The 14,159-nt window shown below is 35.6% G+C and overlaps 1 protein-coding gene across 3 annotated transcripts in view; it reads left to right on the top strand.

Moving 5' to 3' along the window:
- Nucleotides 1–14,159, top strand: part of CCDC102B (coiled-coil domain containing 102B) — a 174,737-nt gene that overhangs the window by 62,061 nt on the left and 98,517 nt on the right. The window lies entirely within an intron of this gene.

Consider the following 14,159-nt stretch of genomic DNA (forward strand, 5'->3'; position numbering starts at 1 on the left):
ACTTGGAGAGCATTCCCCAAAAGAATTACTATTTCATAATGTCAAAATATGCCCCTAAAACAAGGGTTGTGCAATACAGAACAGCCCTGTCTGCATCTCAGACCTGGACAGTTAGAACTCAGTGACTTTGAATTTCTGTAGGGTACAGAAACAGAAAGAAATATCTTTTTTATTTTTAAAAGAGGCAGGGAGAAATGACAAGTCTGACAAGATGAGGGAGCATAAGTGAAGACTGGGAGTAACAGAAGAGATTAAGTAAGTTTTGGTAGCTATAGAGTCCTGATGAAGGTCAAAGCAAAAAAAGCTGTGAGACCAATCATTCCTCTGTCTTGCTGAATATTGAATCACTTCTTAGGGAAGAGAGAACTGAAGGAAGAGCCTTATTTCTTAATTTTTTATTCCTCTAAAGTTCTGTTCACTTTTAAACCTTATTGTACTGCTAAAAACGATGTGATAAATTACTCAGAGACTCTTAGCTGTGGGTATTTCCTTTATTTTATGGTTTTCCATGCCAATAATTAAGTGGTAATCCAGAAGGCTTTCACTTTCATTGAGACTCTGAAGGCTGTGCAAAAGAAAGCAAAAAACCCACCAACCCAATCAATCAGTAAATATACATACTTGATGTTACAAGTTGGGAAACATGAAACAGTTAACGTTCTTATTTGCTCAAATAACAAATAATTTACTGTCATTTATATGCATTTACTCTTGAATAATGGCAATCTGAGTAACTAGGACTGGATTTAGGGTATAGTTACAATAAGTAATTTCTCTTGGGAAAGATTGAGAGAGGTTCTGTACTTGAGGTCTGCTTTTAAATGTAATGATACGATTTTTCTGTATTTCTGTGATGGCTCAGGAGCAGCAAGTTACAATCCACCCATATAGCTTACCTTTATAAAATATCTTGCATAACAAACACCTGTTCTGGATTTTCCTTTACTAGTATTTATTTTATCATACCATATCGTATCATACCATATTGTATCATACCATATCGTATCAGCATTTTCATGATTTTTTTGTAGTGCAAGTAATTTGAGGTTGGAGACGTGGCCAGAAAGATGCTCATCTGCTAAGGCATGTTACTGTATTCCAAATACCTTTTAGTCATATGGCTGTCCTGGGTTGTTTGTTTGTTTTTTAAAATGTTGCTTGCAGAGAATACTAGACATCTGTGATCAACTCTGTTAGTATCACAACACTAACTGACACAACTTCACAAATTTTAACAAAGTCAAAAGGCTGAGATGGAGCTCAGTCATCTCTCTTTCCTTCTCATAAAAGTGAACATCCCTGCAGTGTTTGCCTTTTCCTAGCTGATGATTTTAGGATAAGATTGTCTTCAAAACTATTAATTACCAGTTTAAAAGAGAAAATTAAAAATTGTATTTTAGTGTCAGCTGAAACTATGTAATCTGTCATCTGTTGGATTGGTAACAGTTATCATCCAAAGATTAGGGTGAAAACTGATTTGTTTGCAGCTGTTTCTATCTCTGATTTACAAGAACTGCAAATCATGGAATCACAAAACAAATCAGGGTGGAATGGACTTCAGGAGATCTTCAGTCCAACCTCCTGCTCAAAGCAAGGTCAGCTCTGAGGTCAGACAAAGTTGCTCAAGGCTTTGTCCAGTGGGGTCTCAAAAACCTTCAGGACTGCACAACCTCTCTGGGCAACATGTTTGTGATGGGTTGACCCCAGCTGGCAGGTAAGCTCCCACCCAGTCCTCATTCACCTCCCCAGCAGTGGGATGGAGGAGAGAATTGGAAAGGCAAAATTGAGAAAAAACTCATGGGTTGAGATAAAGACAGTTTAATAAGTGAAGGGGGGGGAAGGTGATGCAAAACCAATCACACACCACCAGCAGACTGATGCCCAGCCAGAGTCCAAGCAACAGCTAGTTCGGAAAAACCACCACCCCTCTGTTGTTGCAAGGGACTCTTCCTTCCCAGGTGCAGGTCTTTGTCATTGCTGAATTTCACAAGGTACCTGTTGGCCCCTTTCTTCAACTTGGTAACAGAACTTCTTGATTGGAGCATGCCATTTACAGGCAAGGATATTGCCTCTGCCTGTCCCAGCTTTAGGGAAAGACAGAATGGCCTTGATGGGAGCATTTTCCCTCAGAGCTGTGAACAGAGGCATCTGCTGTGCCAGGAGTAGTTTCTCCATTCTGGGCTGGGAACCTTGCCCTGTGGTGCCTCACCCCAAGGTTGAACAGTCTTGTAGTCTTCAGCAGCATTTCCAGCCAGGACTCCTTGACAGGGCTTGCCATAGTATCCTAAAGCCTGCTTGCTCGTGGTGCCCAGGGCTCCTGGCCTGTGGCTGCAGGCAGAGAAAACGGTACCACCACAGTCTTCTGTGAAACCAAACACCCACTGACAACATGAGTAAAATTAAAGGTCAACAGTATTAGAGGAAAGAAGGACTGTGGTGAATCCTTAATGCCACAATGAACTCTATTAATAGCAGCAAAAAGTTAGTAAGATAGAAAGAGCCTTATGAGAAAAAATACTCTAGCAATGAGTTCACCTCCAAATCAGTCATGGCACTGGAGACCTGGCCAGCCACATGTGGAGAAGATAGTGGTTTGTAGAGTTAGTTGGCATATTTTTTAACCTTGCTGCTGACATTAAATGAAAAACAGGGGTTAAGGAAGGAAAGAGTGGCTTTTTCAAGGATTCCAGCCTAATTCAATTTATATCTTAGATGGAACCTGTCTATTCCTATGTAGAGACATCCTAATGTCACTGTTGAACCTTTCTAATTTCTGAGACTGTCTCTATCTAATTTGATCTAGTACTATCAAAACCCTGAAAAGAATGGCTTTGACTTCTGATTCAGGAGCCTTTTTTTCTGGGATAGTAGCTTGGGTTCAAATAAAATAACGTGTTATATGCAGGGTTAGAAGAGTACAGAAGGATGATTTCTGTAAAATAAGGGTGTTGGTTAGATGTTTAGGTTAGCAAAGGGAATCATATACAAGATTGAAACCACAGCGCTCTCAAGTTCTTTTGCATCTTAATCTGAATGATTAGGGCTTTATTTAGTGAGTAGACAAAAGGGATATGGGTAATGTGTTATGGAATGAATTCCAGAGCAAAACACAGTTGCCTAACACCCTAGCTTCTCCAAAACCTGTATTTGTGAGATGATTTGGGAGATCCATTGTAGTTTAGAAAAATATATAGTGTTATTAATTGATGTATGGCTGATTCATACATTTAAAGGGTATAAATAATGACAACATTTTTTCTTTAATAACAGTTTTAGTAAGATTAAACATGGTATCAAAATACAGAATTGAAGTCCTTACATCCTTGTCTAAATGGTTTTATGTTGACACTTAGTTATCTTGCTCTTTAATAGGTATACGTTCACAGAATATAAAATATGTGCAATCTCTTGCCACTTATGGTGGTAAATTGTGAAGATTGAAGTTCTGAACACAAAAGTTAATATTATGTTTTGCACAAAATGTGAGTCCTTAATATTATTCTTAGCTGGCAGTATGTTGGTTTAAAATGTTTCCATATGCAGTTTTTGAAAGGTTAACTTCTGTTGTATTAGATGAGCAGCATTGATGAAACAATTGAGATCAGACATTGTTACTATGCGATTTTATCGATTCTACTTCTTGGAATAGAGAATACTGTTTAAATTAATAGCTTTATTATTTGACAAATAGCATGGCAACAAATATTAAGTGGATCTAACTGGTTCATCTAGGAACGGATAAAATGAAGGAAAAGACCCCTTGTTGATGGTATAGATCAATACCCAAAACATGCTGTTTATGGAAAGATATTTTCTATTTCATCTGTGAGTATGACCTTGAAAGAAACTTCTAAATTAATTTTAGGGAATAATAACTGTTCTTCTATATTATCTCTAATTATTATGGTAAAGATCTGGTTATTGAATATTTGATTCATTGAATATGCTTTGTAGTGGAGTTGTACAGAATTTAAGTGGAATATTAAACTATGGAGCTTGTGGATGCATAGACTAAATTTTTTTTTTTAAAGTTTAATTTCCTTCTTTATTATGATAAGGTTATAATGTTGTTAGGAAAAAATTCCATAAATTTTAAAGGTGGAATGATGGACAACATGTATTTTTAAGATGAAACCTTTTTAGCTTAACATTACCTAGCGAGATGGGTTTAAAATCATCAACACTTTGTTTGATTTTTCAGAAGTAGGAAGCACTCAAATTTTTAGGCAATAACTTAAAAAATGGTCTGTATTGGGTTTACATGGCAAGGTTTTGGTAGCAGGGGGACTGCAGGGGTGGTCTCTGTGAGAAGAGATCAGGAGCTGCCCCATGCCAGACACAACTGGTTCCAACTGGCTCCAAAAGGAGCCCACCACTAGCCAAAGCTGAGACCATCAGTGGTGCTGGTGGCACCTCTGTGAAAACACACTTAAGATACACTAAAAATGCTGAGCAGCAGTGTGTGATAGGGAGGAGTGAGGAAAAAATGTGAGAGAAACTGCTCTGCAGGGCCAGAGAAGGAAGGCGAGCCAGAGCAGAAATTCCCCTGCAACCTGTGAAGACCATGGTGAAGCAAGTTGTCACCCTGCAACCCATGGAGGACCCCACACCAGAGCAAGTGGACATGCCATGAAGGAAGGTGCAGCATGTGGAGAGCACATGCAGGAGCAGGCTCCTGGCAGGAGTTGCAGCCCGTGGGGGACTCATGCTGGACCACTTCTTGAAGAGCTGTGGCCTGTGGGAAGGACCCATTCTGGAGCAGTTCATGGAGGACTGTATCCCATGGGAGGGATGCCCTGCTGGAGCAGGGAAACAGTGTGGGGAGGAAGGAGAAGCAGAGAGGAGCTGTTATGAACTTGACCCATAACCCACCATTCGCCATCTGTGCATAGAGGGAAGAGATAAAGGAATTGGAAGTAAAGGAGTGAAGTTGAGACTGGGAAGAAGGGTGAGAGAGAAGGAACATGTTCTTAGTTTCATCTTTGTTTCTCACCATCCTACTCTTTTTTTAATTGGCAATAAATTTAATTTTCCCCAAGTCAAGTCTATTTTTCTCATGAGGGTAATTTATCCCAACCCATGAGCCCTTCCATCTTATTTTCTCCCCTATCCTGTAGAGGAGAAGGGGGTGAGAGAGCAGCTTGGTGGGCATCTGGAATCCAGCCAAGGCCATCCCACTACTGTTAGAGGTGGGTGTGTTCCTCACGTTTCATAGGCAAAAATTAATCTTTACGATAGCAACTTAAATGAGATTGGTTTTCTTTGTATTTTTAAAATAGAGGGACAATATCCATTCTCTCCTTTTCCTTAGACAAAAGATGTGAAAGGGGTATTTCTTCCTCCTAATTACAAAATGAGATATTTGATGATGGTTTTCTTATATGGCAGAAACTAGTTACCCTGCTGTAGTTATAAAGTCTTTGTAATTTCACAAAATCGGTGTGTAAACTTTAATTTTTGTGAATGCAAAATTTTGATATGGGAATAGTTGTAATGTGAATGACGTGCTTCCTAACTTTAATTAAAAAACACCAGTAAAGGCTGTGAGACTAAATTACTGCTCCCTAAATCTATTTTTTTTAGTTGAATAAGAAAACAAAGTTTAATTGTTCCTTTTTTAATCTCTAGAAAAATCAAATTAACAAAAATTTCAAAACAAAAATTCTCTCTTTCTGTACATCTCTAAGGAAGATGTTATAACATGCTTGTACTCACTTCCAGATTTATTATCAAGATAGTATCTTTTTCTTCATTTCTCTATAGATTAAGCAACTGTTTCAAACAAAGTACCAAAGTACATATACTGTGATCTGTCTTGGTATGCAATTGTATGGCAAAGATTTCAAAGTGATTGAAGTATTGGGTGGATTAACTGAAGGAAAGAAACACTGTAAATTCATGGAAATAATAGCTACATACTTGATTCTCAAGAAAAAAAACCTAAAAATACCACAGTTTTTAAACTTTCAGCATCATAAGGTGCTGTTTCTTCATGATTCAGGGAAAAACATTATCAGCTATTTTTCATCTTTAGTTAGGAACAGACTGTTTTTTAAAGATCGCTGTATATATCAGACCTCTTTGTTTCTAGTGCCTTCTGGGTTTTAATGGATTACCACTACTTGCGTGTAAACCCTTTGGATGAGAAGCTGTTGGATCAGATCACACCTTAGTAACACACATTTTATATGGTATATAAAACACATATATTACTTTTTTTTTTTTTAAGAAAGCGACATCTCAGTTACAGTTTTGGCAAATGAAGTATTAAATGCTTTTCTCTTTTTGCTAAGAAAAATAATATAAAATATTCATTACAGGCAGCTGAAAAGATTGTTCTTACTGTACTTTATTCTTCCCAGATATGTTTAGATAATTTTAAAGTTTATTCAATTTTATTTATTCCAACTGTTTACTATTTACTTGAATGTAGATGTATTAGGTCTGGCTGGGATGGAGTTAACTTTCCTCAAAGCAGCCCATGCAGTGCTGTGCTTTGCACTTGTGGCTGGAATGGTGTTGATAACGCACCAATGTTTTGGCTCTTGCTGAGCAGTGCTTGCATAGCATCAAGGCTTTCTCTCCAACCTCCCACGCAAAGGCCAGTAGACTAGGGGTGGGCAAGAGGTTTGGATGGGAAACAACCAGGACAACTGACCCAAACTGATCAAAGGGATATTCCATACCATATGATGTTGTGCTCAGCAATAAAAGCCAAGAGAACTGGGCGGGGGGAGGTGCATTTGTTGTGAAGGTGTTTGTCTTCTGAAGCAACTTCTACGTGTAGTGAGGCCCCACTTCCCAGAAGCTGGCTGGACATCGCCCGCTGGTAGGAAGTAAAGAATGCATCTCTGTTTATGAGTTGGGGTTTGGGGGGGTTTGGGTTTTGTTTTGCTTTGCTTCCACATGCTGCCTTTGGTTTTTGTTTTTTCTTTATTAAACTGCCTTTAGCTCGACCCATGAGGCTTCTAATCTTATTTTTTCTCCCGTCCTGCTGAGCTGGTGGAGTGAGAGTGGCTTGGTGGACACCTGGCACCCAGCCAAGGTTAACTCACCACAATAGAACAGTTTTAATGAGAGGCAGCCTTATTACTCTAAGCTCCACAGAAACTTATCACAAATTATTGACTAGAACAGTATTTACAAGTACAGTTGTGAAATAAAATTTAAGAAGTGGTTGAGAAAAATAAATGGAATGAGATAAGGTGACAAATGCTGCAGCTGCATTAACAGACCGTAACATTTTGGTTTAAAGAAGTAATGAGGCTTTAAGGAAGATCCCCTCATCATCCCCCCTTGAACTGGTATTGCTTTAGTTCAGAGTGATTTTGTGCACACTTAATTCCTTCTGAAGGAAACTATGTGGGAAGCTCTGCTTCAGATATTCATGGCCCAAGCCCTAAGGGAGTGGACAGAGCTGGACCACTGACAGTTTTTGGGATGGCTTCATACTGCACGTGGATTAAGGGCCATAGGAGCAGGCAAAACCTAGGCTCTTGTGTTTGTGCACGGGCCTCAGTACCTGCTGCTGTACTGATTTACTGGTGTGAATAAAGCCAAATACAAAAGGAGATGCAAATTGCTTCCTTGTCAACAGTGATTGCAGTAGATAGTGATCTGTCTGCCCACTACCTGGATGCTGTGATCTGCCAGAGGTGTTTTGAGGAGGCAGCACAGTACAGAGGAGGAATTTTATAATTTGCCTGGATGATGTGAGAGAAGTTTTTAATAGTAAGGGCTTATACTAATTGCCATGTGTTTCATTCCTGGTTTTGTGTCACAGATCTCTTGAATTGACTTTTTAATATATTTTTTACTCTTTATCAGAACAAAACTCGAGAGAAGACATAATTATGGTATCATTGTTAAACACTTTGATACTTCACCTAGCACTGTTCATCCAATGGAGAATTATCTTTGTTTCAGTGCAAACCTCTGGGGCTAGTTATTGTGATGGTAAATCAGTACTGGCTGCAGAATTTGCTCCCTTAGCAGATTTTTTAAAACACAATATGTTTTGTCAGAATTACCACTTGGGATACAAGGGTTTTTTATATGATTTTTTTGCTAATTACTTTTCTGGTGAAATGCTCATTTTAATTTCTTAGAAAACCCGCTAAAGTGTAGAGCTAAAAACAAATAAAAAGAAAGTTTTACAGATGTGTTTGTTTCCTCTAGCAAATTATGCTGATGTTTAATAATAGCAAAGAAAAAAAATTACCTGATTGCAAACTGTCATGGATCAACACTCAGCACTTTTTACTTTCCTCACCAAATTGTTTCCAGTTTCAAAAATAATTAGTTCAGAATTATTGACAAGCAGAAGCTGAAGTTCAAAGACCAGATTTAAAAATGAATCTGCCATTTGCATGTGACTAGTGGCATAACATTAAGACCATTAGTATGCTTCAAATTTTTCATTTAAGTTTAGTATTTTATCTCCTATTTTCTAACTTCTTGAATGGGCCTGTAAATTGTAGTGATAAAATTTTGAAAGATTGTATATACATTTTGAATTACACATTTTATAGCAATGATAAAAAACAGAAAAAGTATAGGTTTTGCTGACGTGTGTATAATCAGCTATTCTATATTGTATTTTTTCTTAATTAGGACAAGGTTTTGATTTGACTTAAGACTACGTATTTAATATTGTCCTTTAGCTTTCATAAAGCATAAATATCTTAATATGATAATTTACTAAGGCATATATTCTAATCATAAAATAATAGAAGGTCTAGTTTGTGGCAGACTGAATGCAGTTAAATGCCAGTTACCTTTTTTATTTTGGCAGAGTAGCATAAGAGTATTTGCATGACATCAGAACAAAAGTTCCTCTAGCCCTGTATCCCAATTCTGACAATGACCAAAAATGAATGTGTATGGAAGACTTACTAAGGGGAGCAGAAGAATACTTTCCCAGAGCACTGTCATGGCTTGTTCACAATTTATGGCTTAGAATGTTCCAGAATGAGAGTGGTGTTTTTCAACTCTAATACTTCTTACTGAAATATCTCTTCTGTGAATTTTTCTATTATTTTTTGAACACATGTAAACTTTTAACATTCGCTATGTCCTGTCATGAAAAATCATAAATTTAGCTGTACATTGGGTGAAGTATTTGCACTGTTTGCTTTAAATCTACACCTGCAATTTCATTATATTGAAATAGAAAATGAATTCAGTTCCCTCTTCCTTCACTCCATCTACCCCAGGATCCTATATGGCAATTCAGTTTGGTTTTTTTTCCCCTCCGACTCAAGTATCATATACCAGCAATTCCTTACCATCAATTGCTTATTAATATTTCTCTGAATTTCCAGTTCCAAAAGAATATAATTGGGGTGTGGGGTGTGTCCACCCAATAGTTAAAAGAAATACACTATTGAAGATGTTAACGTATGACTGGAATAATTATATTTTCTGTTATGCTTAACACGCTTTCCCTAATAACTCTTAATCTTCTGTTTACTTTTTTACTGCTATTGCACAATATTTTTTAAAAATCCTTTTATAAGTGTAAGATCTCATTTTGGGTGATAATAGTAAACTCAGAGCTGCACCTCTATCAGTAAAATCAGAACTGTGTTTTGATTGTCATTACTTTATATATTTTCTCTTTTCGTCACTAAGTATGGAAAGCCTTTACTACTTTTAATCCCCTGGTATTTTTGTTTCTGTTTGTATTTACCCAGCTTCCTAAATAATTTTGATTTTTCTTTTCTGTGGCAAAAGCCAAGAATGTTTCCCTTTGGGCGTCTACAGATACGATCTTCCTACAGCATGGAAACTGGTCGTTTATTCCTCTCTTCTTGTCCCTTCTCCCTTATCTTTTCCTGATTTAATAACTAGGTATTCCAGTATGTGAGGGCCTTTTCTTTTTCCAAGTCAGCTACATTTCTGTAAGAATCATTGTGGAAGGCCTTTGTTAAATGCCTTTTGAACACCTGCCTGACCTCTGACCAAGCAGAGTCAATTTATTGACTCATTCAGAAAACTGAAAGAGATTTGTAAGACCTATGTTTTCTTGCACAAAAATTGTTTTGATTCTTCTTCAATATATTATATTTGTCCATGTGTTATCTTATTTGTAATTAAGAATGTAAGTTTTCCTGTTACAGGTATTAGGTCTTTCTTTTTTCTTTGATCCCCTCTTGAAGCATTTTAAAAATTGTTATTATGCTAGCTGTCTTCTAGGCCTTCTGAATTCTTTGATGACTGGTATCTGGTCCCAGGGTTTTTTAACTACCCGTCTTGTCTGTCTGTTTCATGACAATGTTCAATTTGAGACAGATCTTATGATGTAGCCAATGTATAATATATGAGCACAGGATTATTTCCATGCTTCTCCTATGTGAATATAGAGGAAATTCAAGGAGCTCTCTTGCTTCCTCCATTTTTCATCTTGATTGTGCAGTGGTCAACAGACCATCAGGTTTCTTGCTGTTGATTTGTTAGAAAAAGGATTAATAATAGTTTTTATAACTTCTGCAAGTTGTTCCTCATACCCTATTTGGCCTGCCTTACTATATCTCTACAAAAAAACTGCCAGAGGTAACTCAGCTGAATGTTTTATTTAGATGGTTATGTCATTAATTTCCTTCTCATTAATAAATTTATTTCAGAATTAAATCCTTAATGAGTACGTATGTGGCAAAAGTTGTGATACCTGGCCTCATTCTAGTGTTTGAGTGTTTATCTGAAACATTAATAAAATGATTAGATAAAAATTATTTACGTAAAAAGTAACTAGGGTAACTTTTAAAAAGTAGAAATAAATCAGATATTTTAGCATGTTTGTACATGTGTTGGTCCAATTCTCTTAAAAAAAAAAAAAAAAAAAAAAAAAAGAAAAAGCAGACTAGGGTTAAAAAATAAAAAATGGGTACTCTTCAAGAGTACTCTGACAAAAGACTTGGTGTAAATTTCTATATTGAAAAGTATTGAAATATATTCCAGTGGTGTTATAATCTATGGAGACACAAATACTGTAGTATAGAATGTTTCTTAAATTTTGCCATAGGAAGGACTAAAGGATGGCAGTGAATTAACACTCTTTGAGATACATGTTCCATTTTATTAAACTTTTAAGCTTTATTCATCTTAATGTCTTTTTTCATGCCTGGGTAATAAGGTTTAATTTAAGAAGAACTCTAGGTAATGTAAATGTTTTTTTTGTATTGTTCTGAAGCATAAAAGAAAAAGTTCTATGAAGGATCAATTTAAAAGAGGTCCAATTTGCCACATCTGTAATGGGATTCTGGACAAATGTAGTCGCTGTAACAGTTACAAATTGTATTCTACTTCATATGTGTTTTATTCAGTCAAAATAAAGTGTGTTGTTTTGATACAGCAAAGAGAAAACCATACAATAAAATGTGAGTACCTAATGTACAGTGTCCATGATGTAACTCTCTTGCAGACTTTCAAAGTTGTTTATAATAGCACCATTGGTTCATAGTAGATAATGGATGGTATCTGATTTTTTTATAATGTGGTTTACTGTAACCTCAAGGTATTTGTCATAATATTGTGGAAAGTCTTGTAGAAAAATGAGGAGAAAGTAATTTGTCCATGGTTATCTATGAGGAAATACCAGTGTTATGGGCTTATATAGCAGTGTCCTTTTGTCATTTCTACATTTGTGGCTGTATGTGGCTGCTTCTTTGTCCTAAAACAATAAACCCCAGTGTTTCTGCACTGCTTTCTTCCTATTAATGCAAATGTATTTGTAGCCCTACATGTATATGAAATCATTTCTGTCATGTATATTCATAAGTACTGTAGAGAAAAAAAATTTTGGCAATATTTTGCATCAGAATTAATTCAAATTCATTTGAAGTGATAGTGGTGATATTCAAGAAACTGATAAACCACTATGCTTTCACTCCACTGGAGACACTCCAAAATCACTAGACTATAACTCAAGATATTGATCTAAGGGGGAGAGGTATGTGTTTCTGAGGTTTTGGGGGCATTGTTTATTTGTTTGTTTAAACAAACAAATTGTAAAGAAATTGGAAATCCCAAATAAGCTAGTGCCATTCATCTTTCTGTATAAAAACAAAAAACTATGAGACAACAAACTCATAAATCAAGTCTGCCATATGCAAACCCAACGGATGTTAGGTTCAATGCTATTCCAATTACTGTTAATTAATGAAAAATATTTTAATATTTTTGAATACCTGGGAGTTTGCTTTACTAGTATTTCTGTAACTATGTTATACTCAGTTACTTCATAGCAGTGCATAACGCTTTCATGTGGCCTTCAATTGCTTAAGGAGATATTCTAAAGAATGAGGATTTATTGTTATAATGAAAGAATAAATAAGTATGGTCCTGATGTAAGGCAAACAGCATTAACTAGTCTGTGGTACTAGAAATAATTTAGCAATGGAACTATAATTTTGTAAGGACCTTTGTGAATCTGTTACTACTTTGCAGGGGAGTGGTGAAAATCTGAACTGATGACCATAGTGCTTTGGAAACAATTGTTTTTGGAACAGGAGACTTAAATTTGGAAAAAAAATGAGTTAAAGAAAAAATGTTACATTTTTTAAATGTGAAAAAAAAAATTCCCACATTTCTCAACAAAACTTAATTTGACCCTATTCTTCTCTTCTGTTTTCAAAACGTTCTACAAAAAACTTGTACCTTATAAACTGTTAAGTTTGTTTCCATCAAGAAATAATGAATGCTTCAATAATGTTGAAAAATTGCGGTGTTAACACTAAGAGATGAAGTATATCGAAGATATTTAAAAGCCTTGAATACTTATAGTTTTTTGATTAATTTATGCATTCTCTGAAGTAGGAAGAAATAAATGTTAATGAAATTGATATGTCCTGACACTATTGTGAATACAGTTTACTAATCTGTAACTAATTGATTAGGTAACAAAGGATTAGAAATCACATGTTTTTAATTTCCAGGCCCATTTTTCACTATACTAGTTATTTCTTATCCAAGAACAACTTGTTCTTATGTGTTTTCCAAGTGCTTATTTCTTCTGAAATGTTACAGGTCATGAAATTCAGCTTATAATTTATTTATAAGGAATTTATTACTAGTGACCCAAATCTATGATGACAACTCACAAGAGGTTTTCAAGACCTTTTAGAGTGTGTGGTGATTACTAGCTTCTAAATGCACATAGGTTAATTTCATTGAACAATGGATGCAACCTGCAGAGAAATGTTAAATGAAATGCTCCAGGATATTCCTATATTAAATTTCACAAGAACAAATCAGGCTTGTAAGTGTGAAGCAGAAGTTTTGCTCTCTGGAATGCTGAAGGTCATATGCCAATCAAACACAAGTTGTGAAAACCGGAGTTTATAAGGAGCAGTGACTAGAAATGTTTCAAATCCCATTTATTCCTCCTGCAGAGAAAAAGATTGTTTTTCTTCTTAATGAAAACAAGATTTGTCTCTAAACCTTGGATATGATTCCCTAACTTGTATATAGTACTGTAGAATATTAAAATATGTTCTATATCATCTTCTATAATTTTCTGAATATCTCTGTTCATCCCATGTGTTTGTGTTCTGTCCATTATAAAAATGTGTTCACATACTGAAGTAATAAATTCAATTGATGAAAAAACCCAATACATCTATAATCAAAACTATGCAATACTAAAGTATTTGAAAAGGTGTTTGGTGTTCAGTACTGTAAGCTAAGACTTAACTTGTTCTTTATGTTCTCTAAATTGTTATATGTTTAAATACAATGTGTTTTCTTTATCCTGAAAAGGAATAAAAAAATAAAGAAATGATGTTAGGATCACTTGTAATTACAAAACTTCTATAAATGGTCATACAAAGCTAGACACAGTAAAAATTAAGTTTGACTTATGTGGGCTTCTTGCTTTGATCCAAGAATAGGAAAATGGAATTATGCTTTAAAGTAACAAGGCCTTAAAAAAAAACCAAAACAAAAAAACCCGTAACCTGTAAACCTGGTTGGCCTGAAAGCATATTCCAAACGGCAACTGGGCTGTTTTATGAAAATGAAAGAGTTGTAAGCTGGTGTGTTGGAAATGTACATTGTATTTCAAATATACTTTTTTTTTTTTTGTTAGGATTGCTCCTAAACAGAAGGTAAAAAATAACCAAATAGCTTTTCTGACTATGAGTGAGACATGAGAAGTACAA

Source organism: Aquila chrysaetos, chromosome 4 (genome assembly GCF_900496995.4).
Source record: "Aquila chrysaetos chrysaetos chromosome 4, bAquChr1.4, whole genome shotgun sequence".
In the NCBI taxonomy this organism is placed as follows: Eukaryota; Metazoa; Chordata; class Aves; order Accipitriformes; family Accipitridae; genus Aquila; species Aquila chrysaetos.